Source organism: Sylvia atricapilla, chromosome Z, assembly GCF_009819655.1.
Source record: "Sylvia atricapilla isolate bSylAtr1 chromosome Z, bSylAtr1.pri, whole genome shotgun sequence".
NCBI classification, from domain to species: domain Eukaryota; kingdom Metazoa; phylum Chordata; class Aves; order Passeriformes; family Sylviidae; genus Sylvia; species Sylvia atricapilla.
This window is the reverse complement of record NC_089174.1, coordinates 23041304-23068638: the sequence shown is the minus strand read 5'-3', so window position 1 is coordinate 23068638 and position 27335 is coordinate 23041304. Positions and strand designations below refer to the sequence as shown.

General features: G+C 45.6%; 1 long non-coding RNA gene and 1 pseudogene across 1 annotated transcript; both read right to left on the bottom strand.

Moving 5' to 3' along the window:
• Positions 1 to 981: 981 nt before the first annotated feature.
• LOC136374103 (E3 ubiquitin-protein ligase BRE1A-like) lies at positions 982 to 27335 on the bottom strand (annotated as a pseudogene).
• LOC136374104 (uncharacterized) lies at positions 14978 to 16210 on the bottom strand. Its single transcript, XR_010745830.1, has 2 exons — positions 15408 to 16210; positions 14978 to 15324 (listed from the first exon to the last, which is right to left on the bottom strand). It is a non-coding gene; the product is annotated as an uncharacterized lncRNA (long non-coding RNA).

Here is a 27335-nt window from a genome sequence, read left to right as displayed (position 1 = left end):
CCCAAAATCTACTAGCAGCATTACCACACCATTCTTTAGCCAACTTCCTCCCAGAACCTGTAATCCTGGGCAACTTCCAGTGAAAGGGAAGAAGCTTCTACTCTAATTTCCTCCAACAGCTGTTTACTCTGATTTCTTCCAACAGCTCTTACACCATGACAGAAATTCTCAGCAGCCCAGGCTCCCCTTGGAAAGGCAGGATGCTGTATTCCTTCTCCCTTTTCAGGACTCCTCATAATTTACAAGAATTCTTTCATATATTCTGAATATTTTCCCCAAGATTAATAATAATGTAAGAGCCTGTAATGAACTCCTTTCACTTTGTATCTGTTATTTTCTGCAGGGAGGGTATACAGGAGGGCAATAGAGATTCCATGCTTCAGGGAAGGCACACCCGTGAGACAAACCTCTGACCGGTGCAACTTCCATGCAAATTAATTTTAAAGGGAAAACACTACACTCTAGGAAAAAAATGTTGCAAATCAACAACTTCTCATTTTGACTTTAGAAGCAGACTTCAAATGCAGCCTTCAAGCACAGGAGGCACTGAGACTCTAAAGCCACACGACATCCCTGCTGAAATTCCTAGCAACCATGACAAAATGACTGCAGAAACAATGCAGCACCCTGGCCTTCCTGTTGTGTCAGGAATAAGCTACTAGGGATACAGCCAAAGGGCCAAAAGTTGTTCTAGTTGAGCGTATTTGAAAGCAGAGGAAGCAGAGGAAGGAATTAAGTGTCTCTTTACTGTTGAAGTTTCAAGCTTGTGAGAAATATTTACAAGAGCTGGACAAAGATAGTACCAGAAGTAAGAGAAGCAGAAAAATAAATCAAACAACAGCTTTAATATGAATTTGTTCATAGCAAGTTTAATCTTTGTGGTAAAGTTGCAGCAAACGAACCACTATGAGTTCCTTTCTGAGAAGGACAACGACAGCAGTGCCTCAGCCTAGGAGAAGGTGAAGACATCAACCAGGCTCATCAGTGGCATGCTGTTTTCTTTTCAAGGGTCTTCAAGATCTTTCCTTTCTCTCCTTCTGGATAGTAAGATATTTAGTGTTTGTTTGGGGTTCAGGAGGCTGTTTCCTAGTGCACCAGCCCTCAGGGGTTCTTGCCCTGACGCAGGAAGATACACAGGTACCTAAGGAGTTGCTCACTGAGTCTACATATTCAGTTCCTCTGCCTCTATTGGGCCTGCTAACTGGGAAACACTTCCCTCTCAGGAGCAGTGCCATCCCTTGTTGGGATTCAATTAGCATCCAAAGTAGAGCCCTCAAATAAAGCTCTCACTAATCACTGCCACAGCTCGTTTCCATCCCACCACGGCAGTACTTCAGCTGCATGTTCCCACCTTGGCAGTGTGAAAGCAAGGGATGGGAAATTTCCTCTCAGGAACAAAGAGCACACAAAACCTGAGAGCAAGACCAAAGGGACAGGGCCAAGAGAGGAAGCAAGATCCAAATTGCATTTCTTTTGAGACCCTGAACGCACCTTCGAGAAGACACTGCAGCTCAGGCAGCAGAAGCTGACAGAGAGGGAAGGAGGCTGGCTCAGCACAAGCAGACACTCTGTGAGGGCCTCAGCCGATGTAGATCCTGTGGAAGTCGTTGGCCCCGAAGGCTGCGTTGCACTTGGGGCACTTGCGCTGCCGGGTGTCGTAGCGTGTCTTCACGCACTCAAAACAGAAGACGTGGAAGCACTTAGTGAGCACTGCATCCCTCTTGCGCATGTTGCAGCATGGGCACGTCAGGCGGGCCTGCAACACAAATAGACACACACACAGGGCTGTGAGGGGCCCTGCAGCCCAGCTGCTCTGCTGAGAGATGTCTCAAGGTGAAGGTCCTTCTATTCCTCAGAAGGACAATGTGGTTTCTTTAGTACCAGAGTACAGATGAGAGGTCTGATGATCTTATCTGTGAAGGTGTGCTTATACACCTTCTGACTAAAGTAAAAAGGGAAGTTGATAGACACAGATACTCACCTTATAATCTTTGATTTCTTCCATCAGGATCTCATCACAGTTGGGAACCATGTCAGGCTTCTTTGTTCTCCAGCTTCCTGCGCAACCTAGAAATATCTTCCTGCATAAAAAGATGAGACCCAGTGAAAGAGCAGTACATTCTGTCACAGCTTCTTCAGGGACCAAAAAAAACATGCACCTGACTGGCTATGTCATGGTTTCATCCCCTATAATCCCGGAGACAACATGATCATTGTCTTGGTTTGAAAGACAAGGTGTCTGCTAGGGAGGGGCAGAGCCTCCCTTGGAATGGGGAATTCAAACCCTCTCCCTCCAAATTATAATAATTTAGAAAATTAAAGGGGCTTTCAGTAATAAAAGTAATTTACTAGTATGTATAGCAAGGCAAACAAACAAACAACTACAGCATTAATAATAACAGGACCAGGAACCTTGAGGGGCTTTGTTTCACAAAGCCTGGAGCAGTCTGATCTTGGTGCCCCTCAGGGACTCTAAGAGCACCAACTGGAATAGTGGAAAATCCTGGCCTAGTGGATGAGATACATGAGAAGCTCCACGATAGTAACTGGAATGGCAGGGATGTCCTGGCAGGGCAGTGCAGGGCCACAGAGTAGCAAAAAGCCTCACAGCAGTGCTGAAGAAGCCTTGGTGGCGGGATGGGGCTGGCACAGCACAGCAGGAAGAGGTGAGCTCAGAATGCTGGGGCACACCAGCAGATGATGGTAGATTTCTCAGGACTGGACTTGGTGGTGACAGTGAACTCCTCCTGCAGCAAGCAGCAGCTGGCCATCCTCTCTCTGATGCCAAGAGCAAGAGGGCATAGCTGCCTCCAGCCCCATTTCTCCTCACAACTTTTGGCCACTTCTTTCTTTGGTCAGACACCCGGAAGTACCCAGTAATTAGTCTCCTAGCAACTTATGGGGAAAAATTCTTCAAGTAAAAAAGAAACAAATCTAACCCACAACAATCATCTGATGCCACGAGTATTGTCAATTATCAGCAGACAAAATCTGAAAGAACCAAGATCTGATGAAGACAAAATCATAGTGAAACTGGACACCAAGAGTGTTTAGCTGAAACCCTCTGCAAGCTCAATGTACAAGAAGGACCCTAAAGCAGACAGATATTGAAGGATTGTGCATAGGATATATACCTCAGCCCTTTTGAAGTTGAACATCTCTTTTTCTCCAGTTACTCTGTTTTCCACAATCTCCTCCTGAAAATCATGTAACTTCTTCTGAGCCAGTTCTAGCTGGGCCTTCAGATCATCTGCAAGCTGTGCTGCATCAATGGCCTGAGAAAGAAAACCAGTATAGAAGGACCAAACAGAAGAAGAGCTCTTGTGATTTCTAGTCCCTTGTTATTACCTTATTATTAACAAGTTCTAATCATTTAGCTTCACGATTCCTTTGGGCAGAGCCAAACTTTGGCACACTGCAAAGAATGTCACTTAGAAATAGCCATCCTGCAGTTCTATTCTAGTTCAGCTGTAAAACTGCTTCTAAACAATTTAATTGAGAAAATGTGGAGGCTGGAAAGCTGAAAATACATTAAAGAGAGAATTGGATGATCATTAGTGTTTTCCTAACAATCTTCTCTCTTCACCAGTTCCTTTCAAACTTTATAACCAATGCCCTTAATACCATAAATTGTTATATTAAGCACAGGTGACACTGCTGAATTCTCCCCAGCTCCTCTTCACATTGGTATCCCTGCTTTCCTTTCTGCCTATTTGAATCCAATTTCTGCATTTCTACTAAAACTCAACAACAAAGGCAGCATCAGCCATAAGACTTAGTCTCCTATTTTACAGGTAACACACCTACTTTTTTGATCTTAGGCATTTGTAAAAAATGTTCACATTCCCCAGCTCTACTTCCTCTTCCCTATCCCACCTTTCCTACAAAAGCTTTGACCGCAGTTAACTTCATCTGGCTGTTGTCTCTTTTTTTCACCAGAGGTTTCATAGAAACATGTATCAAACAAAAAAAACAAAAAAACAAAAACAAACAAACAAACAAAAAAAAACAACAACAACAAAAATCCTTATCAAACAAAAACATCAGTTTCTAGTACTTTAATCGCAATTCTCTCCAGTACTCCTCAGCCTTCTGATACACTCATCCAAAACTAGGAGATAGCAGGTTCTGTAGTGCTATCGAGAGCCCACAGCATTCTATGCCCCCCACAAGGCAGGCAGCAGCTCCACCTCATAACCCAAGAGGAAATTAAGGGCCCTCTCACCTTACGTTTGTTCATTTCCAGGGCCTGTGTTCGCAAACCCAACTCCTTCTCTCCTGTTCCAATACTGCTCTGCAGTAAGTGTTCCTTCTCCTCCAGCTTACGTACAACCTGTAGCTGGGCATCCACCTTGGAAAGGGAGACAGAAGGTACAGAAGAAATGAATACATGCTTGTGGATCTTCAGAGCTGTCACTCAAGCTGCAGGCTAAAACTACCCCTGCTTCCCCATCACCAAGGAGCACACCTTCAGCCTGCCTTTTTCTCCCTGAAGAGCCGTGCCTGTATCCGGAGAGCTGCACCCAGACCTCTCTGGCTGACACTTTAAAACTCAGTCAAATATCTGCAACAAAGATGTCTTAATTTTTGGATTGTAGCTTTAAGACTTGCTGCAAGGCAGTGAACAGTTCCACAGTGGTCCCAAGGATGACAGGATAGAGAGCCATAGGATGGCCTGTATTGGAAGAGACCTTAGAGATCATCTATCCCAGCCTCCCTGGGATGACTTCCACTAGGGCACATTTCTCAAAGCCCCACCCAAGCCTGGCCATGAACCCTCCAGGGATGTTCACACCTCCAGGGGCACCCAACTTCTTTGGGCAATCTCTAGCAGTGCCTCACCACCCTCTGAGTAAAGAATTTCTTCCTAACATCTAATCTAAGCCTACCCTCTTTCAGTTAAAACCACTGCCTCTTGTTCTGTCATTATATGCTCATATAAAAAGTTCCTCTCCCCTTTTTCTAAGCCCCCTTCAGGTACTGGAAGGCTGTAATGAAGTCTCCCCAGCATCTTTTCCATGCTGAACAAACTCAGCTCTCTCAGCCTGTTCTTGTAGCAGAGATGCTCATTTCTTATCATCTTTATAGGCTCCTCTGGACTCCCTCCAAGAGGTCCATGTGTCTTTCCTGTGCTGAGGACCCCAGAGCTGAGCCTCATGACAGCAGAGTAGAAGAGCAGAATCCCCTCCGTCAGCCTGCTGTCCACACTGCTTTGGATGCAGCCCAGGATGCAGTTGGCTTTCGGGGCTCCCAGCATGTGCTGCTGGGTCACGTCCAGCATCTGATCTACCAGAATCTGCAAGTCCTTCTTTGTTCCAAGGTTCTCAGTCAGTCTTCTCCCAGCCTGTCTGAGGTAGTTCAGACAACCATGGTTTCCAACTCCTCCTGCTTGTTACCAATAGATACAGGTATAGGCAGAATATACAAGTAGAAGTAGCATGACAACAGGAATAGGACTTCCCACTCTTCCTCACACATCTGCTCTCCTAGCAGTGAACCCGTAGGACATTTTAATGCTCATACAGCAGCCTCAGTTTCTCACAAAGACAGGTTTCTTTGAAGCTTGATGCATTTCTGGGCTGGTGAGAGGAACATTTCATCCTGATTTTGGTGAGGATAGTTAATTCTCTTCAGAGCAGCTCACATGCTGCACTGTTTTGCATTTTGGAGCAAAACACTCCAGTCAGTAACACAGCACTGTTTTAGCTGTTTTAGTGAGCAGTATTTACACAGCATCAAGACCTTCTGTGTCTCATGCTGCCCACTAGCAGGTAGGCTGCGGGTGCTCAAGAAGCTGGGATGCCACACAGCCAGGACAACTCATCCAGCTGGCCCAAGGGGTGTTTCATACCCTACAGGGCAGCGCTCAGCAATAACAGCTGGTGGAAGGAGGAAGTGGGAGGATGTTCAGAGCTGCAGCATTTATTAAATAACAATAGACATGATGAGCTCTGCCTTCCTGGAGATGACTGAACTCCTGCCTGACACAGGAAGTAATAGATCTTTTCTTTTGCTTGTGTGGACATCTTTGCTTGCTTTAACTGTTAAACTGCCTTTATTTCATCTCACCTGTTTTCTCTGTCCCTTCTGATTGTTTCCCCTTCCCCTCACTGGGGGAGCAAGCAAACGGTTGTGTGCAGCTGCCTAAAACAGGTAACCAACAACACCTCCACCTTCCCCACCAGCTCTTCTGTCCTCTCTCCTTTTTCCGTATTACCTGTGTTTTCAGTGTCAAAACTTGCTCTGCCAGCTCTTCCTTCTCCTCTTTCAGCAGCTTATGGATCTGGTTGGACTGATAGGTTCTGACATCAGCTTGAAGTTGGCATCATCTTTCTCCTGCAGCTGCTGCATCAGGCGGATGTTCTGCTCTTGCATGTCTTCAAAGGCTTGCCCTGTGACATCCATTTCTGACAGCAGGGCCTCTTCTTCCTGCAAAAGAATCACAGGCTCTGGCCAAACTGTGCCCTGGACCTCCTACAGTGACCCTGAACATTTTATTCAGAGACACTAAACCTAGTGAAGATAAGGAAGATTCTTGTGATCATGATTTTAAAGAATTAAGATTTTAGCCAAGGGTTACAAGCAATTTATATTGATCAGGATGCAAGTTAGATAAACAAAAGATAGGTTAATGATTATAAGATGCTTAAGCTAGAGCTAGTTGATGTATTGCGTTGCTTGCGAATACGACCTTGTTCTAGTTTTTTATAGAAGAAAACAGACTAGATGAACCGTTTTAAGAAAAGATGACACCAATGGAACCATGATCAGCACCTGGACTACATATCAATCATGAAGCAGGGGATATTGGATTATGCCAGAGAGTCACAGAGGCCTGCCAGCAATAACAAGGTAGAAAGGTCATTGTGATGAAGACATTCCTGACTTCCTCCTTTGAGACACTGACCCAGTTTGAGACCACCGACCCAATTCAAGAGAAGGACTGCACATGCATGAAGGACTGAGCCTCATTTTAATACAAAGTGGAGAATGGGAGATGCTGGAGTTTTACATATGTATAGTATGTAAGACTTTGGGAAATAAATAGAGGGCAAAAAGCTTTGTACAGGGCTGCCACATCTCTAGGAGGCTACTCCTGTGCAGCCTGACAGTGTCTTAATAAACATACCGCTTTCTAATTTTAACTAGTTACAGAGTCTTTGTGATCATATCAGTTTTTAACAATTCACTTGGTGTCAGGGAACACTATCCTCCCAACAACCAGAAAAACATACTCCCTACAAGTCCACACCACAGCAGAGATACCCTGAATTTGAAGGTACAGAGAAGAGATAGCGACTTGTTGCTTGTCTGGCAGAAACAGCTTTGACACAGTTGTTGAAGCCAGCTCCCAATTCCCAGTGGTCAGACACACCAGGCCAAAAATTCCACATGTGGACAGCTTGTTAGCTTCCAACTAACAGGTTACCAAGCCCCTCACTTTGGCCATTTCAGCATTGACAAGGCAAAGCAGTTCTGTGTTACAATTCTAAGTATTCTAAAAAGTACATGTCAATTATTGGCTTGCCTCTACCCTGCTAAGGTGGTCCTGCTCTCTAATTGGACTAAGCCTTTTTTGGCAGAAGGTTTGTACAAGTTCCATGCTAACATATTCACTAGATGAACTGAGGAGATCGTAACTCTTAAAAAGAAATTGTAATCCCTTCCTCTAATGACTGATAAGCCCATAAGCCCATTCTTCTCTGTGTGCTTCACCAAGGCCACATGTTAAATTCTTATTAAACATTTCTCACCATGGCATGCCTCTCATCCCCTCAGCTGAGGGTGAAGGAGGTTATTTTGTTGGTAGTTCTTTTGCTTGTTTTCTTCCCCTTTGGTAAACAAGGATCAAACTTGTATCTCTGGCCCAAACAGATACAAATTCCTTCTCTCTTCCTGGACGTAACCTGAAGGCAGCTCCTTCATGGATGCCCCAGCCAAAAGAGAACTCATCAGAAACTTCTCACCTGCTTAGCTATGGCAAGTTTCTTCTGTAAATATTCAATCTGTTCCTCCACTGCTCGGATTTGCGGAGGGCATCTTCATCAGCCATCTTTTTACTCTCCTTTTTCCTTATCTTCCAATTCTTTCACCCTCTGCCTCAGTTCTTCAAGCTACAAAAAACAACCAGAAATGACATTGAACACAAGGATGTGCCCTGAGGATTGTTAGGAGCCTGTTTTCCCCAAAATTCTCTGAAACACTCAGGACTGCCTTCAAAGCATACCAAAAAACTCCCATGTCATTTTGACATAGTATTACAGGCAGATGTACCATCTAAGATGGGCTGCAAGCCCAAGACTTCCACATCCTTGAAAATTTCACAGCATCTTTTATCAGAGTAGGAACATCAGTCTCTTGCAATTGTACATGTATGGATATGTGGGTAGAGACATCATTTAAAGGCATCTGGTCAAGGACTTTTTTCCATATAAGAAGGTGGTAACAGAAAAGAGGAGGTAAAATAAAACTTATAGAGATACTAACTTGGCAGACAAATGTTACGGGAGGCAGTGATGAGAATGAAATGTGGTTAGTCACGCTAACTGATGAGAGCACGTGAGAGTGAAAATGTTTATTCCATCAAAGTCATCTGAGATGGAAGGAGAAAACCCAAACCAAAATATACAGAGACACAAACCTAACAGTAGTGGTTTGAAAGCAAAACCAGTGAGAGACTCCAAGTCAGAAATACAATTTAATAGGAAGGAAAAAAAAAAGTAAAAGAAAATAAATGCAGTAATACAAAAGACCACTGACAGTGTCAGAATACAACCTGAGCAGGGTGGTGGAAGCAGTCCAGATGAGGCGATCTTGAAGCAGCGATCGCGTAGAAAGGTCTGGCAGCTCTTCTCCTCTCAGAATCTAATGAGTAAGGGCTCCCTGTGCTGTCCCAAATCCCAGGTTTATATCCAGGTGGGAATGCTCGGCTCCACCCCCTGGGCGGAGCATCTCACAATGGGATGATATCTTTCTACGAGTGATGCATTGGGTCCTTGAGTGCCCATTAAACAGAGGTAACTCCTGGAGAGAGTTACCTACAAGTCATGTGGCAAGTCATTGATGGGCCCATTAACAGAAGATAGTCCAGAGGGAGTAAGGGAAATGCTGCCCCACCTGTTTTCAACAGCTCATGAAGATGCTGATAGAATAGATACTTCGGGCACATCCTACACTGCAACCCAGGACACAATTCACAATTATTCTATTACCATCTACATCATATCCAAAGCCAATACACCCTTACAGAGATTATACATATATAGATATTCAGATATACATACAGAATGAAACCTTACACACAGTTCTCACTTCAAATTAGGTGTCCCTGTGGTACACATTGGGTTTCTGTATCTTTCTGCATTACCCACCAAGTGTAACCAGGTCCTTGAGCAAAGACAATCTCACAAAAGTGTCTGCCTTTGCCTGAGGTCGGACTAATCCAAACAGTCTTTCCTAAAATACCTTTCATTTGTACCACAGGGACTCTGTCTCCATCCACTGTGTGCAAAGGTTCAAACTGGGGAGGACCACCTCTGTTGGGGAAGATGAATCAGGGAAACCTTATAAATATGATTGGTTAGCAAAAGATTCTGAAAATATGAAACCTAAAATCGAAATAGAAATGAAAGCTTACTTCGAGTTGTAGGATACTGAGTCTTAGTTACTATATAACCTGAGAACAATGGTCTAGCTAGCTGAAGGAGAATGCCTTTTAATTGAAGAATACCTTTCTGTTGGCTAAAGGATCCAAAGGTCAATGTAGCAAAACAGAAATTTAAAGAGTAGTTTTTAGAGTTTAAAATATAACAAAGTATGGTAATATAGTAGTTCTATAGGCTGTATGTAGATTCTATAGGATTTGTGTCTTGTGTTGGTTGGTCACTGTAAATTAGAATATTCATCACAAAAGAAGATATAATGTATTTTAACAAGGACCTCGCTCTCTACCTCTTCCTCCTCTCCTTCCCGCTGCTCTTAGCTCTCTCTTACCCTTTCCTCTTCGCCCTACTCTTGCTCTCTCCTGCTGTCTTCCCTCCTGCCACTTTGCTCTCTCGCTCCCTTCTCACTTAGCCCACGCCCTCCTGTTCTTTCTCCCTCTCTCTTTGGGACTTCCCTTCAGCCGAGGCTGGTGGCTGAGGCAAGGCCTTTTTACCCACGACCCTTGCAATAAACCCACGTGTTCTAAAATATACAGGTGGCAGAATTCCTTGTCCCAGCCATCTGTGGATTCACCTACACACCTCAATTGATAAACCCTTGGGTGTTGACCATGCAGCTGGCTTTGGCTAAGTACATTTCCCAGTTCTTGAAGGTCCCCTCTGCCAAGTGCCTTCAGGGCAGTCTTTAGTAGTCCATTGCACCATTCAACTTTCCCAGCAGATGGTGTGTGATAAGGAATATGATATATCCATTCAATACCATGTTCTCTGGCCCAGGTGTTCATAAGGCCATTCTTGAAATGAGTCCCACTGTCTGACTCAATTCCCTCAGGGTGCCATGTCTCCACAGGACTTGCTTTTCCAGGCCCAGGATGGTGTTCTGGGCAATTGCATAAGGCACAGGGTAGGTCTCCAACCATCCTGTGGTGGCTTCCACCACGGTCAGCACATAGCGCTTGCCTTGGTGGGTTTGATGAAGGGTGACGCAGTCAATTTACCATACTTGTACTTCAACCATCGTCCACTGTACCACAGAAGCTTCACTCAGTTGTCTTGCTTGATTGCAGCACAGGTCTCAAAGTCGTGGATAACTTCTGAGATGCTGTGCATAGTAATGTCCAGCCCTTGGTCACGGGCTCATCGGTATGTTGCATCTCTCCCCTGATGACCAGAGGCGTCATGGGCCCATCGAGCTAGAAACAATTCTGCCTTGTGCTGCCAGTCTAGATCCACCTTTGATACTTTCACCTCGGCAGCTTTGTCCGTGGGCTCATTGTTGCGATGCTCCTCATGAGCCTGGCTCTTGGGTATGTGCCCATCCATGTGTTGAACTTTCATGGTCAGCCTCTCTACTTGGGCGGCAATGTCCTGCCAAACCTCAGCAGCCCAGATTTGTTTTCATTTGCACTGCCAGTTGGCCTTTTTCTAGCGATTCAGCCACCCCAGAGCATTAGTTACCATCCACGAGTCAGTGTAGAGATAGAGCCTCAGCCACTTCTCTCGTTCAGCAATATCCAAAGCCACCTGGATGGCTTTAAGCTCTGCAACCTGACTCAATCCACCTTGTCCCTCAGTAGCCTGTGCAACTCATTGTGTGGGGCTCCATACTGCATCTTTCCATTTCTGGTTAGTGCCTACAATTCGGCAGGAACCATCAGTGAAGAGGGAATATGATCTTTCAGTCTCTGGTAGCTCGTTATGTAGTGGGGCTTCCTTGGCATATGTCACTTGCTCCTCTTCTTCTTCAGAAGATACCCGAAAGTCTCACCTTCTGGCCAGTTTGCTGTAACTTCCAGAATCCCAGGGCAATTCAGGTTCCCAATACGGGTGCCCTGTGTAATGAGAGCAATCTATTTGTTGCATGTCGTGTCAGTGGCTTGATGTGTGGAAGGAACCTTTTCCGTGAACATCCACACCAGCACTGGCAGTCGGGGTGCCAAAAGCAGCTGTGTTTCAGGGTCAGTTACTTCTGAGGCGGCTTGAACTCCTTCATAGGTGGCCAAGATTTCCTTCTCTGTGGGAGTATAGTTGGCTTCAGACCCTCTGTAGCTTCAGCTCCAGAGTCCCAGCGGTCGACCCCAAGTCTCCCTAGGCACCTTCTGACAAAGGCTCCAGGACAGGCCATGACTACTGGTTGTGGAGTAAAGCACATTCCTCACCTGTGGTCCTGTCCTGACTGGGCCAAGGGTTACTGCATGAGTGATCTCGTGCTTGATCTGGGCAAAGGCTTGTTGCTGTTCAGGGTCCCAGTAGAAATCGTTCTTCTTGCGGGTAGCCAGGTAAAGAGGGCTCACAATCTGGCTGTACTCAGGAATGTGCATCCTTCAAAAGCCTATGGCACTTAGGAAAGCTTGTGTTTCCTTCCTGTTGGTAGGTGAGGACATGGTGGTGATCTTGTTGATTATCTCTGTGGGGATCTGGCCATGTCCATCTTGCCATTGACTCCCAGAAACCCTATTTCTTGAGCCGGTCCCTTAACCTTACTTTGCTTAATGGCAAAACCAGTTTTCAGCAGAATCTGGATAACCTTCTCTCCTTTCTCAAACACTTCAGCTGCAGTGTTCCTCCATACAATGATGTCATCAATATACTGTAGATGTTTTGGAGCTTCACCCTTCTCCAGTGCAGCCTGGATCACTCCATGGCAGATGGTGGGGCTGTGTTTCCACCCCTGGGGCAGTTGGTTCCATGTGTACTGCACATCCCTCCAGGTGAAAGCAAACTGGGGCCTGCACTCTGCAGCCAGGGGAATGTAGAAGGCAGCACTGGCAATACCAGTGGTCATGTACTGCTTTGCTGCCTTGGACTCCAGCTCATATTGAAGCTCTTAAAATGTTTGGCATTCAGTGGTAGCGTGACCTCATTCAGACCATGGCAATCCACCATCAGTCTTCATTCTCCACTGGATTTACACACGGGCCATACAAGACTGTTGAAAGGTGAACAGGCCTTACTGACCAAACTTTGGCTCTCCAGTTTACTAATCATCTCATGGATAGGAACCACAGAATCTCTGTCAGTGCAGTATTTGCAACACTGTACTGATGCTGTGGCACTTGGTACCTGCTGTTCTTCGACTCTCAGCAGAGGAGTCATCTGAGAGACCAGGGAAGGTATTCACTTTTCTGGTGTTTTCTTGTCTCCACAGCAGCTATCTTAAAAGCCCAATGATATCCTTTTCAGTCTTTAAACTATGCATTCCTGAGACAGTCTACGCTGATAATAGACTGGGGCCTCTGGGCCAGTTACTATGGAGTGGTTTTGCCACCTGTTCCCAGTTAAACTCACTTTGGCTTCCAATACAGTTAGTTGTTGGGACCCTCCTGTTACCCCAGAAATAGAAATAGATGCTGTTCCTACATACCTTGATGGCATTAGGGTATATTGGGCCCCAGTGTCAACCAAACCAGGCCATCGGATCCACACAGTCCAATAGATCTGCTTGTCCTTTTCCTCTACCTGGCTAGAGGCAGGGCCCCCTATTCCTGGTCATGGCATATGCTGCTCTCTTCCTGTAAATATGTTCCTGGGGTCCCTTCAAGAGGATCAGTCATATCATCATTCCTGTACTGTCTGAAGTTCTGTGCATGAGAGACTGGAGCAGTGTTGACTCTAGATGAGCTTCTTGTGGTAGGTGTCTCTCTTTTCAGTTCATGTACCTGGGCTGCTGAGGAGGAGGTGGGTTTTCCATCCCACTTCCTCATGTCTTTTCCGTGCTCCCGAGAAAAAGACCAGAGGTTACCTTGTGGTGTGTATCCTCTCTCCCTTGCTGGGGAATGCCTGCTCCTAATGGCAGAGACTCTTCTTGGCTGTGGCGAGACGTGGTAAATTTTTTCCCTAAGTTCTTTTTTCAGTTTCTGATGGCCCTCTTCAGTCAAGCTCCAGACTCGCTCAGCCAGCCTTGCTTTCACAGATGAGACATGGGCACGAACTGGGGCGGTGACAATGTCCTCGTAAATCCTTAGTTTATTGACCAAGACGCCTACCCTGTCTTTGCCTTCCCTCCATTGCAGTGTTGCCAGGTAACAGGAGTACATCTCTGGTTCAAGCCATGTGCAAATCTCAACCACATCTGTGATGTGCACTGGACATCATCTGGGCTTTTAGGAAATCTCTCATCTTCTGAAAAAATTATCTCCAGCACAACCAATTCCCTCAGGCATCAGATACCTTGTTCCGCTGTGTTCCATTTCCCTTGGTGCACCTGGAGGTCTTCTTTACAAAGGTATCTGTCTTTCACACTTGTTAGCAGTCGCTGCCAGAGGCTGAGAGTTTCTTAGGTTTTCCTGATCCCCTGGTTAATGACCACATCCTGAGACAGTGATCTCAGTTGCCTGGCCACAATTCCATCCAGAATGGTGTCACTGGCTGCAACGTCCCAGATGTGGAGCAGCCGGGTCAGGATGGACTCATTTGTCCGCAGGTGACGCAGCTCACCCAGAGATAGAGAGCGAGTGATGATCTCTGTCTCTTCAGCTGGGTGCAAAGGTCTTGCTCCATCCTCGTCAGTCACTATGAGAACTGATTTGATCCTTGATTTCTTCTTCTGAGTGGTGGCAGCTGCTACTGGTTTAGGCTGTTCTGGTTCAGTGACGGTTTGTGTGGAGATGCTGACGGCACCTTTGGTTCCTTTCTCCTTTGTGACAGTCTGCATAGATGTGGACACTGTTGCCTCACTTTTGGCTTCTTTCTCCTCTGTGACAGTTTGTGTGGACACAGATGCTGTTGCTTTGCTTCTTTTTTTCCTCTTCCTCAAGAACATGCTGCATCACACCACGTAGTGTTATTACTCTACGCATGGTGCAGGCCATGCAGACAAGACAAAGCAGAACTAACAACAATATTATGCTTTCCTTGGCATCCAGAGGGTACTCAGTATTTTCCAAACCTAATGAGTCAGGCCTGAAAAGCTGTAAAAAATCATTCTTTACCTCTCCGCACAGGCGCTGGGTGTGATTATTGAGGCCCAGACGTAGCATCCAAGACTAGGACAAGGAAACAAAATTGAGTATGTATTCCAAATGATGTTCATTGCCTTGGAGGCTATCATGCAATGGACATAATAGACCAATAAAGCAATTTTAGTACCATACCCTAGTCTACAGAGGAGCATTAAGACTGGCAGATAGTGCCTCATGTGTGGAAAAATATAGAGAACAAGGTATAAGACACATGTAAGCATGTTGAGCATCACAGCAAACAAGTGTTTTCTTCAATACAAAATTGTAATTCTGACTTTTCTCAGTGCCTCCTGCATCACGTTTGGTGCCAAAAATATGTAGTGGCTTGAAAGCAAAACCAGTGAGAGACTCCAAGTCAGAAATACAATTTAATAGGAAGGAAAAAAGAAGTAAAAGAAAATAAATGCAGTAATACAAAAGACCACTGACAGAATACAAGCTGAGCAGGGTGGTGGAAGCAGTCCAGATGAGGTGATCTTGAAGCAGCGATCGCGTAGAAAGGTCTGGCAGCTCTTCTCCTCTCAGAATCTAATGAGTAAGGGCTCCCTGTGCTGTCCCAAATCCCAGGTTTATATCCAGGTGGGAATGCTTGGCTCCACCCCCTGGGCGGAGCATCTCACAATGGGATGATATCTTTCTACGAGTGATGCATTGGGTCCTTGAGTGCCCATTAAACAGAGGTAACTCCTGGAGAGAGTTACCTACAAGTCATGTGGCAAGTCATTGATGGGCCCATTAACAGAAGATAGTCTGGGGGGAGGGGGCAAAGGAAATGCTGCCCCACCTGTTTTCAACAGCTCATGAAGATGCTGATAGCATACATACTTTAGGCATATCCTACAGTGCAACCCAGGACACTGACAAAACAAACACAAAGACAAAGAGAGGAAGCAAACCCCTCCATTTACAACAACTGATAAACTTTCAAAAAACTACAGGAACCACTTCCAGGACGATGAGCTTGGACCTTCTAACTAAGGACACTGTAAAGCAGGAATGGCTCCTGAACTGGAAGGCCTGTGAGAATCAAGACCTGTTCAAATCCAGACGCAATGCGCAGGGAGAAGGATGAACAAATTTGGGTTAGACAGAAAAGGGTATAAAAGAAGCCAGTCCCATGGAAAACATGGGCAGTCAGAACACATTTGTCTAGCTCAGCCTTGCACATGATCATCACATCCTGTCCAGACCTATCTTCTTGTATGTTTTTATTGCACATTTTCCTAAGTATCATTGTGTAATCTCATTCTTTACCCCATCCATGTGTGCTGCACAGAGTAAGTGCTGCCTATAGGTGAGACCTGCTTGTGATAAAGGCAAGAAGGGCTTGAACCACAAGGGTCCCAAACAGAGGGACATGCTGGTACTTAAGGGATCTGCAAATGGGTCTGTGCTTATGAACCCAGAGTTTGTTGTCTGTGTGTGTGCCTGCACTAGCAACTTGACCCTGTTTATCTCCAGACCATTCCAATCTCTTATGTGACAAAGCTGAGAGGACAAACAATCCTCAGTTCCGAGGAGAGAAAAAACACAGTTCTGCTGAGGAGTATCTGAAAAGAACTTTAAGTAACATATTAAAAATAGAAAAGGAAGAGGAATTAGAAATACCTCAGCTTTTGCCTTCTTCTCAGCTGCCATCAGCTGCACCTTATCTCTCTGCTCTTTGGGGGCAGAGCGGTACATATCTAGCAACAGTTTCATCTCCTTTTGGCTCTCCTGGGCCTTCCTGGAGAAAGGAAGACAGACCAGGGTGAGAACACAGCAGCAAAGCCACACTGTTACACAGCCAGCATGAGAGCCTAGCAATATTCTCTCCATCTCCCACATGGCTATGGAGTTGTTCCTGGCTCATTTTATCCTGGTAACATAAAACACCAGCTGAGCTACAGGCTGGAACAGAAACATGTTAAGGCACATGGTTGAAAGGCAAGAAGTGGGGTGGAAATGAAATGTGTATCCTAATAAAAAGCTACAGACTATCCACCTCTGCTGTGGGAACCATCCAGGAGTGGGAACACTGCTGTGTCCTCTCTTAATAACGAGTTGCTGTGAACTTCTATGCTATTGTTATGAAAACAACAAATAAACATTACTTGACCCATACCATGAAGTATCCAGTTTGGTAATTCATGCTTTAGACTACTGTAGGAAAAACACTTCTACACTGACCACATCACAATCAGATACAGAGCGTGTCAAGAAACTCTCTTGGCTCCAAACTTCAGCGATGCTGATCCCATAAAAGCAAGAACATGCGAACAACGCAGGCTTGGGCACTGCTCACACAGGAAAGGGAGAGACAATACCTTACTTGAGCTCAGCCTTCAGCTGCTTGATCACTTCAGCCTCCTTCTTTCTGCCATCTTCATGCTTCCCTTTCTCCTTCTCTTTCAACTCTCTCTCCTTCTCTGATTCCTTCTGCTTCTGTTTTCCCATCCTTGTTCCTTTTCTTTTTCTTTTGCTCGTTCTCTCTTTTTCCTTCTCCTTCTCTCGTTCCCTCTCCCTTTCTCGTCTCTCCCGCTCCCATTCCTCTTCATCTCGCCTGGCCTTCATTTCATGAACATCTTCAAACGCAGCCTTGGGAACAGACACTTGGGCAGAAGGATCATCAGGCTCCTGCTTGATCCCTGCAGGTTCCTCCTTTGTGTCTTCAGTGCTGGCCTGGGACTGGAAGAGAGCACTGCCACTGCGAGAGCGGATCTGGCATGGAACAGCAAAAGAGATGACCAAGAAAACAAACATTTAAGTTCTTAGTCAGCAATCTTCCTTACCCGTTTGTCCTCTGTCTTCACAGATACACAATTCCATGCCCCTTTTTCATGGAACACTACACAGCTACAAAGGAAGAGCATTCATCTGGTCAAAGGAAGCAGCAGAGCTCCACAGTAGATTTCACTACATCCTGCACAGTGTATCAGAAAGGCTGATACTGCCGGCAAGGGTTGGCAGCATTCCCCCTTCTCCTAAGCACTTTCCCCTCTTTTCTGACATTTCCTGCTGTATTACCTTGCTCAGGTCAGACTGGGCCTCTCTCAGTTTGCGCTTGTATCTCAACACCTCTCCCTTCAGCTGGTGGTTGTGATTCTGGAGGCTGCTGATGAGGTGACGCATCTCCCGATTAATTGGGCCTGCAAAAACAGAAACACCTCTGCAACAAACCACTTCTGTCAACCTACTTGAGGACTTTCATGGTGATGGAGAACAAGATACCTGACAATGACAAAGAACAAAATAAAACTATTGCCATTCTGCCACACAACAGAGCAACACAAAACACTTGCAGAAAAAAGTCATGCTAGTTTTATAGGCTTACAGATAAGGCATAAGTCCTTGCAAATTCACAGTCCTAATTCTCACCTCACATTACTTTTATACCCCTGATGCTAAGGGAAATGTGACGTATTACAAAAGAATTCCGATTTAAATGCTACTTCAGAAGGATGTATTAGAATAATGAATGATCAGATTATTTTCTGATGAAATCTAAGAATTACGGCTTTGCTATCTAGATTGTCCTTACAAACTTGGAAATGAATCCTCCCCTAACAAGAGATTTTTAACAATGCAAAATATCCTATCATAAACCAAACTGTTAGCAAAATGTATCTATTATGCAGCATCAAGAAGGAAGTCAGATAACATGGAACTGGCCTCCCGATGAAGCAGATGAAGAGCTTTGTTTTTTGAGATGAAGAGACCTGCCAGAACAAGTATTTAACACTAACAAGGAATCGAGCCAGGTGTTCTAGTGCGCTGTAGCCCCAATGGGCATTGGTGGGTAGGTGGTGTTTCTTTTTAGGTACAGCAGAGCAACATCATACCTGCTTGCTCATTGGCAGCAAGTGTCTGTTCAAACTCTATCCTCAACATCTCATATTCTTTGCAGACTTGTGCCAGGGTGTCTTCTAGCTGAATCACCTCTGTGCGTAGCTTCTTGTGAAGGCCGACCTCGTCCCTCTGAGGAAGAAAAAGGAAACAGAACTTGGTGCTCTGAACCTGGAGTATTTCTCACCTCATCAATATATGCTACCACAACAGCCTGAATTATTGCCAGAAACATAAATTTCCTGAGCATTTGCAGAGGCACATAGACCCAGAAGTGATGGTCAGTGGCACAACAGAGTTCCCAGGCTGATGGAGCAGAGGTGTTACCTCGATCAGTTCCACCTGGCGCTGGTGTGTGGAACGAGTGCCATGGAGCAGTGTGCGGGCCTCGTCAAGGTGTGCCTTCAGCTGGAGACTCTCGTTGTACAAAACAGAAAACTGGGACTGCATGCAGCGATATTCTGGGGTCTCCTTCACAGCCTCTTCCACTGCTTGTCGCAGCTCAACCTGGTTAAGACACAGGAAAATGCCACAAAAAGGAATATTATCCCCTTGCCTTTGGTTTCTGTCTCTCAAGACAGGAGAACAGTGAATCAGGCTGCCACAAGCAAAGACAAAGGTAGAACTTCAAGAGCCTCGCTGTGAAGTAGGCCCAAGTGATATGCTTCACTACCAATTTTAAAAAGTCTTGTGGTCTCTGCATGCACTAGGCTGCTTCTCTTGCACAACCATATCACGGAAGTTTTTGACTCTTGGGTCTTGAAATAGTTTCTCCCAAATATATGAACTTGGAAAACATAAGAAACTGTAATCACCCATGTCAACAAAGATGGACACAAAGAAAAGTATAAGAGAACAGAGAAAATGCACATACAAATAGGCATTATGTTAGCCTTCTACCAGTAAGACATAATGACTGACAGAAAGAGAAATGGAAAAAAACCACCCGAGGGTACAGAACTGAATTCCTAGGTAAAAACGTTAGCAAATGATTGTGACTAGCAGCAGTGAAACACACATACATACATGCATTCAGCCTAAAAGTAATTAGGAAAAAAAAAGTTGTAAGCTGAAGACCATTTCTCTCGAAACAAACTCATGCAGATAAACAGAATTCAGAGGTGCCTCAAGACAGTTCCCAGCATCAGATCTCCTAAAATTTACGTTATCGAGACAGGTATTTCTTGTAACTGGCACTGACCACTAAGATGACATTTGGATTATTCTCCCTACCATATATTTATCTACCACAAAGACACAGCTTCTTGTGTTACCACCTTTAAAACATCACAAACTCATAGGCTGTTCCCTATCTATCATCCTCCACACTGGGAAAGACATAAATTCATTGACTTTTTCAAGGGTCTGCCCCAAACAAGTTCCTTGATTGTTTCTGTTCTCTGGTTCCACTTGCACAGGGACTGAGGAAGGTGGAAGAGGGAACACTACTTGGAAAGAGGTGGAAACACTTTTAACCAGACATGGTTAAAATGGACGCAACGATCAGAATGGGACACGGGCAGGAAACCATTACAATTTCCAACAGTGACCACACGGTGTCACCAATGCACTGAACTGCAAGTGGAGGCACAGACTCGATGAATTGTAACTAGAGCAAAGTGTAACACAGCTAAAGAGGAGGCTCAGAACACACACCGGAAATGAGATTTTTGGAGACACGGTATGGCAAGGCTGAGGGCAACCCATCCCACAGAACACCTTCATCCCTACATAGCTACAGATGTCTCACCTTGAGCTTTTCATTCTGTGCTGTTACTTCCTCAAGATCCTGACGTAGTTCTTCCAATTCATTAAGGCGATTCCCAGCAAGCGCTTTATTCTCTTCCAGCTCTGCATTCATCTCTTCAAACTGTTGGGATAAACTGCTTGTAAATCCTACTGCTAATGTGTCCCTGAGAGTGCTAACAAAGTATCTGTTCATGCAATAACAGCAATTACAGACTAAGCAGGTAATGTGACCAAGTGAGACAGAGTCTAATTCCACCAGGTGTTTCTTAGGTAGGGAACTTGTACATAGACTAAATGGCTTGCCCAGAGTCACCAAGCTTTGTGGCACAGGATCTAAAATTATCTAAAATAAGTATCCAAACTCTGTTCAAACTGTGGCCCTTGCTCTCCTTCACTTTATTTTTCCCCTTGCCCACACCCAAGCTGACCTTACCTTGCGGGCATTAATGGTGATTGTTCCTCCATAGAGGCTGCTCCCAGCTCCATACACCTTGTAGCCTTTGGAATTTACCTGCAAAAAAATGCAAGAGATTTCCTCCAGACTCACTGAAATACTGACAAGAGTGATGGAGCAGATCCAAGACCAAAGAAGGTACACTGGAGGTTCTCAGTTCTCCCAGAAAAGTCCCAGAGAGGATGTCACCACCACCCACCACTCCCACGTTTCCTGGCCAGCATGGCAGCACTTACTCGCTCCAGGACATCAGCCAGGTGGCGGTTGAGCCTCTGCTCCCTCTTGCGGATCTTGTCAATGTCCCACTGAAGGTCATCAATCATGGTCTCCAGGACAGACACCCGGGATTCTGCTGTCTCCACCCTCTCTTGCAGCTTGGAGAACTGCAATCAAAGGAATGCTTCAGCCAACATGTTGCATAGAATCAACTTCTCCTGAGGCTGCTTAGGAGTCAATTTCTCTTGTTCATCATGTGCTTTTCATCTTTCATTGTGATAATAGACTATTCCATGAATTTTACACCGGCAGACAGCAACAAATATATGTATACACACACACACACACACACACACACACACACACACACACACACACATATATATATATCTCCTTTTCTTTAGTATGTAATACCAAGCAAATCAATCTGAATTATACAGAAAATGTATGTGCAGTTCTCTGTAACAGCAACCCTTTTTGTAACTTTCAAACTATGTTGCTCCTGTGCCTCTCCAAGGAAATAAGCTGCTTTCCAATCTATGGTAACCATAAATTATGCTAAGCAGCACCCCAAAGCAGATTTCTTTCTCTCTCCTTTTAACACCTCCTGAGACATGACTCTGTGCTTCTCCTGAAAAACATCAGCCAGTTCCTGCAGCCGTCCATTCTCATGTAACAAGTAGGAATTCAGCTCCACTACTGCTTCTTCCATCAGTGAAATATCTGAAAGGTGCACAAAGAAATGGATATTCATGGAAATCAATGAACACTGATTTGAATTCCTGAACAGCAAAGAGTGAAACAAGAAATGAGAAAAAGAGATTTCTGGGTCTAACTTCAGTTTACTCTACCTCTCCCACAGGTGCTGCTTCCTGAGGGCCAGAGAGAGCTTTGACTTGCACTCCCTAAGCAAAAGGCTCTGCAGTTAAACAGTGCTGCACATTTCTGACCTGGGGGCCATCCCCTCACACCAGAAATCTTCAGCTGTGTCTGTACCAGCATGCCCCTGGAACCCAGGAAGATCCTATCTGCTGCCCAAATTCATGCATAAACTTGCTACAACAGGTGGCCCAGGAGAACACACCAGGCCAACACACCGTGACACCATGTGACAACCATAGCACCTGGATGACAGGGAAAACCAGAGCACATGAGGACAGGCTCACATATCACCAATGTCAAAGCTACTACAGTTTATGACTGCCAGACAAGGACAGCAACACTTCCCTACACCAATGTCAGACTTGGCCAGAGCACACAAAAGGCACACCAAGCATGATCTTCCACCAAAGCTTTCGTTCAAAAGATTAAAATTCTAACCTTAATAACCTTAAGCTAATCAAGTTTTTTCAACAGTCATCTGAGTGTAAAGTGAACATGCTACATTAATTTTTAGAGGCTGGTCCTTTGGCTTTCTCTGTAGAACTCTGCTATGTTCAAAGCTGACAGCTACACTAAGCACACCATGCCATTAGATGGGCACCATTTTGCTCAGGACTCAGTGGAAACTGAGCAGTTGTTATTCTACTAAACTGCAAAGGAGAAGGAGTCCACCACCAGTTTGCAATGCTGATTCCCCTTCTTTACTTGTAAGAGCAAAGCCTTTTATGTAGTTGCTGAGGACACCTAGGTGAGAAGGTTCAACGGTGGTCTCTGACTTTTCAGGCACATGAACACAGTACTGGCAGAAACAAGCTGCTTCTTAGCCCAACACACTGGGCAGACCCTCAACATTCAAATACAATACACTTTTGGCACCTGGTCTGTTAGTGAAGGTTTTGATAAGAAGTGTTTGGAAAACCAAACAAATTCATCTTGGAAAATAAATGCACATGAGAAGAACTAGACCTCATTGTCTACAATTCAGGATCAGGTCTAAGGTGGGGGCAGATAAGCATTCTTGAACACCTGCCACCTTGGTCATACCTCCACTATTCAGCTTGTGAGACAGCACATCCACCTTCTCCTGCAGCTTGTCATACATTGTCACAATCTGGGCAACACCATGGCGGGAGGACTCCACACGCTCCTGCAGCTGTGATTCTATCTCCTCACTGGTACTGCTGGCTAGAGTGGCCAGGAAGGAGAATGCCAGCTCCAGTCCTTCCACTGGGAACATAAAGAGGTGAAAAAAAAGTAAATGTGTTCTAGAAGGTAGCACATCACTGATCTTTACAATCACAAAAAAAATCTCTGTCAGCCTTTAGAAATGGACATCAACATTGTCCTAGTTGAAATCTGTCTTTCCCACTGTGTCCAAACAGATGCCTCACCTCGTTCCCTCTCATCTTTGCGCTCCTGATTACTGTCAGAGTCTGGTTCAGGTTCTGGCACCACCAGTGCTTTTCTTTCAGACAAAAGGTCTCCAAGACCTTGGTCCAGGTCGAAGCGTTTAAGGATGATGCAGATATTTTCATCAAACTGAAGGATGGGACAGGCAAGGCAGACAGGATAAAGAATGGATGTGAACCAAAGGAGTGCAGTAACACAGGAGAGACAAGAAAACAGTGTATAAGAAGTAGCAAAAGCTGTTACCAACCTGATTCCAGTATCGGTTGATGATCAGCAGAGAGGCATCGTCAGTGGCCTGTTGACGCTCCAGCTTCTCAATGTGCTCCCGCAGCTCATCTTCGATGGCCTGGCGCTGGTCGAGCATCTCCGCAAGCTTCCGGTTCTTGGTCTGCAGGGTCCGGATGTCCAGCTCCTCCTGGGCACAGGCACATGGGACACAGGCCAGGTTACAGAAAGGTTCATACTGACCCCGGAGACATTTTTGTCTCCAGATGATGGAAAACAAAACGTAGAGTGGGTGTATGCAAGGAAGACGTACCCCTGAAGAAACACCACCAAGTTTAATGGTCTCCACAGTGGTGCCCGAATCTTCAACCCCTGCCTTCTTCTCCGGAGGTGCAGAAGCACCAGCCTCTCCAGCCATTCGTTTACTGCCAATTCCAGACATCATGGCCAAAGTGTACAGATTCCCACCTTCTCCAAGATCTTTCTGAACATTAAACAATGCTATTAAAAAAAGTCAAATACACATCTACACAGTCAATTTGATTTGCAGTTTTTAACATGCTGACCCATCATGGTAACAAGATGCCCAAAACACAACAGAACATGGAACTCAAAAGATTTTGAAAAGTATTTGTTGGGAGGAATGGATAAAAAGTGGAAGACTGGTAAGAAGGACTGTAAACCACTAAAGTGACCTTGTCGCTGGGAATAATCTTTGTAGCTGGGAATAAGCCAGTGATCCTCTGGCATGGGCTGAGGTTAAGGGTGTCCACATCTCTAATACTGCACTTCTGCCCAGGTGCTGCTTTGGGGATCCCAAAAGTAGCAAGGTAATGGAAACAAATCTACTCCTTGTGTTCTAACTGGGAGTTTGTGCCAGCCCATACTGACTCACACATTCTGGTCCAACATTAACCCATAAAAGACACCAGCAGGATCTGCACTGCAAGCAGAAAGTTGATGGGGGAAATATCCACTGCTCTGTAATGTTGAAATGGAAGTACTGTACCTTATCACATTCTTTGCAAAAAAACTTCATGCAGGTTCAGTTGCTGCTTTTCTGCATTAACAAAAATGAGCCAGGTTAGACTTTAGCAAACAACTGAGATGGTGTGCATGTGGCACCAGTTCACTGCACAACAACCAAACCGCTCCTATTGAATCTACACATAAAGCCAGCCAAAGGTGGGGGCAGCAACATCCTGGAAATAAATGAACCCTGTACTTAGACAGCTCAAAAATCCTATGGAACTGAAAAGCAAATTAGAACCAAGGCTTGTAAACACCCATTCCAAGAGTTTTCCTCTCCACCAGGAGAGATGCCGACATGTTTAAAGAGAACCCATTCCTAACTCAATGCAGTCAGAAAAGCTCTGGACTAACAGAGAATCACAGAACAGATAAGGCTGCAAGGGAGGACTGGAGGTCACCTGCGCCTGTGAATGAAACAGGCTCAGCCAAAGCAGGTTGCCAAGGGCCCTGTCCAGCTAGCCTGAGCATCTCCAGCCACAGGAACTCAGCCATGGGGCAACCTCTCCAGTACTTGATCACCCTCAACACTAAAACAGGTTCTTCTCATATCTGAACAGTATTTCCCATAGTTCCCTAAAATATTATTGAGCAAATTTACAAGTGTATCCTCAAAGGCTTTCCAACACAAATGGAGTGGCTGGAGACGGAAAATGGAACCAATTAGATCTTCACTAGACATGAGCTGCATTCTTCTACTGATGCTGTGCTAACCTCTATGGTGCAGACCACACCAGTAAATTCTGACTGTTCCATTTAAGCCTATAATGGCATTCAAAGTCAAACTAGGGGTTATGAACTGAACCTTCTTATCTGCTTTAAGTTCTTATCTGCTTTAATTGAGCAGTTCTCCTGAAAGCCACAAGGCTATCGCATTTTGAAGACAGAGCTGGTACACTGCTTTGCCAAACCTCAGCATCTCACAATCATATCAGCTTGGCATTGCCCTTCATCATATGCAAAATAGTATGAAGATTATTTTAAGTGAGTTATGGAAACAGCACATATGGGGATCCTGTGAGGTATCTTTTAACAGAAACATTAAATTACATCTCAAATTAAAAAACAAAGACAACTGCCACAGAACCTTCACTTAGCAGCAGCCCTGACTTTAACTGGAATTCTAAGAGCATTGGAAGGGAACAGCTGTCACTAAAAACATCTCATCTGTCCTGTCAGTCCAGCAAGCCACCACTGTCTATTACCTTGCACACTTTTTGTCCACAGACAAAATTCCCCTTCCACTGCCTCCTTGGCACCACTCGCCTCAGCTCCAGCTCCCCTCCCACCCACCTCCTCACACACTGTACACCAGACCTCAACCCATTTATTTTTTCTGGCCACATAGTCTCTCTTCCACAGAATCACATAATCATTTAGAATGGGAAAAACCTCTGAAATGGAGTCCAACCTGTGAACAAAGACCACCTTGTCAGCCACACCACGGCACTGAGTACCATGTCCAGCCAGGGACAGGGACTCCATCACCTCCCCGGGCAGCCCCTTCCAGTGCCTGAAAATCCTTTCTGCTGCTCACACACAGAAGAGGTAAAGAAGTCTAAGCGTGACTGTAAATTTCTTTGAATGTCAGATTTATTTCCTTTTTGAACAGAACAGTTAATCTGCTCTGCTAATGAACAAAGTGAATTTTATTTACTCACTCTGTATTTGCTTCAAAAAAGGATGGATTTCTGATGACAAGCCCTACAGATTGAAACTCAAATTAGATTTTCTCTTCTCGCTTACTACCATTTTACAACTGAATCCAAAACCTTTATTTTGCCACCACCAGATGTTCCTGCGACAGTAGAGAGACTACACTACACACATATAAACCTGTATTTATGTACAGACACAGAACAACAGAAATAAAAGCACTGAGCAGATTTAAAAGCTGCTATTTGAGTTTATACTCCCCAGTAGGAACTCCAATTGAACAGTGTTCCACCCACAAGCGTAACAGGGACTTTTCCATGGCTTCAGGTCGGGTTAACCAGGTATACCTTAACCATGGAAGGAGAAAGGGGGAAAATGCCAAACCCCACCCGCTACCTGGCCCAAGCATGGCATGGCTGGGGTGCTCTGTCCAATTCTGGACTCTGGAGGATCTGCTGGAGGGGGTCAGTGGCAGCCACAAAAACGATGTGTGCTCTGGAGCATCAGTCTCATAAGGAAAGACTGTGACACCTGGGCCTGGGTAGTCTGGACAGGACTGAGAGTGGATCTCATTGATACACACAAATACCCCCAAGGCGAGTGCCAGGAGGGTGGTCCAGACTCTTCTCAGCGCTACGCAGCAATGGGATGAGAACCGGTGTCCGCAAATTAAAATACGAGAAGTTCCACCTCAACATGAGGGAGAACTTCTTTCCACTGAGGGTGGCAGAGCACCGGAACAGCAGGCCACGGACGTCGCAGACTCCCCCTCTGGAAACATCGCAAATCCACCTGGACGTGACCACTTGGTTCACGTGACTCTACCTTGGCAGGGGGGTTGCACTGGCCGATCTCAACCCGAAAGATTCTGTGATTCAGCTTCCCACACACACCAGCCACTCCCACATCTCCTCCGCTCTCCCACATCCCGTGGGGATCCTGCCCCTGGCGCCGGCATCTTCCCACAGCGCCAGGCGGACACGCCGCGGGCCCGTCCCTCTGTCCGCGGATGTGCGTTGCCTCCAGCCCCCAGCGACCCTCCCTTATTCCGCACGGTAACCTCCCGGCTCTCCCCGGCCCCGGTCCGCCTCACAGACCCGCCACGGCCACCCCGTCATTCGCGCCACCGCCGCGACCCGCTTGCAATGGCCGCCAACGACCGCCCCTTCCGACCGCCATTTCACTCTCACCCGTCATGGAGGAGCCGCTTTGCCCTCGCCCGACATGGCGGCGCTGCCGCAGCACCAGACGCCGGCGCCCTCACCC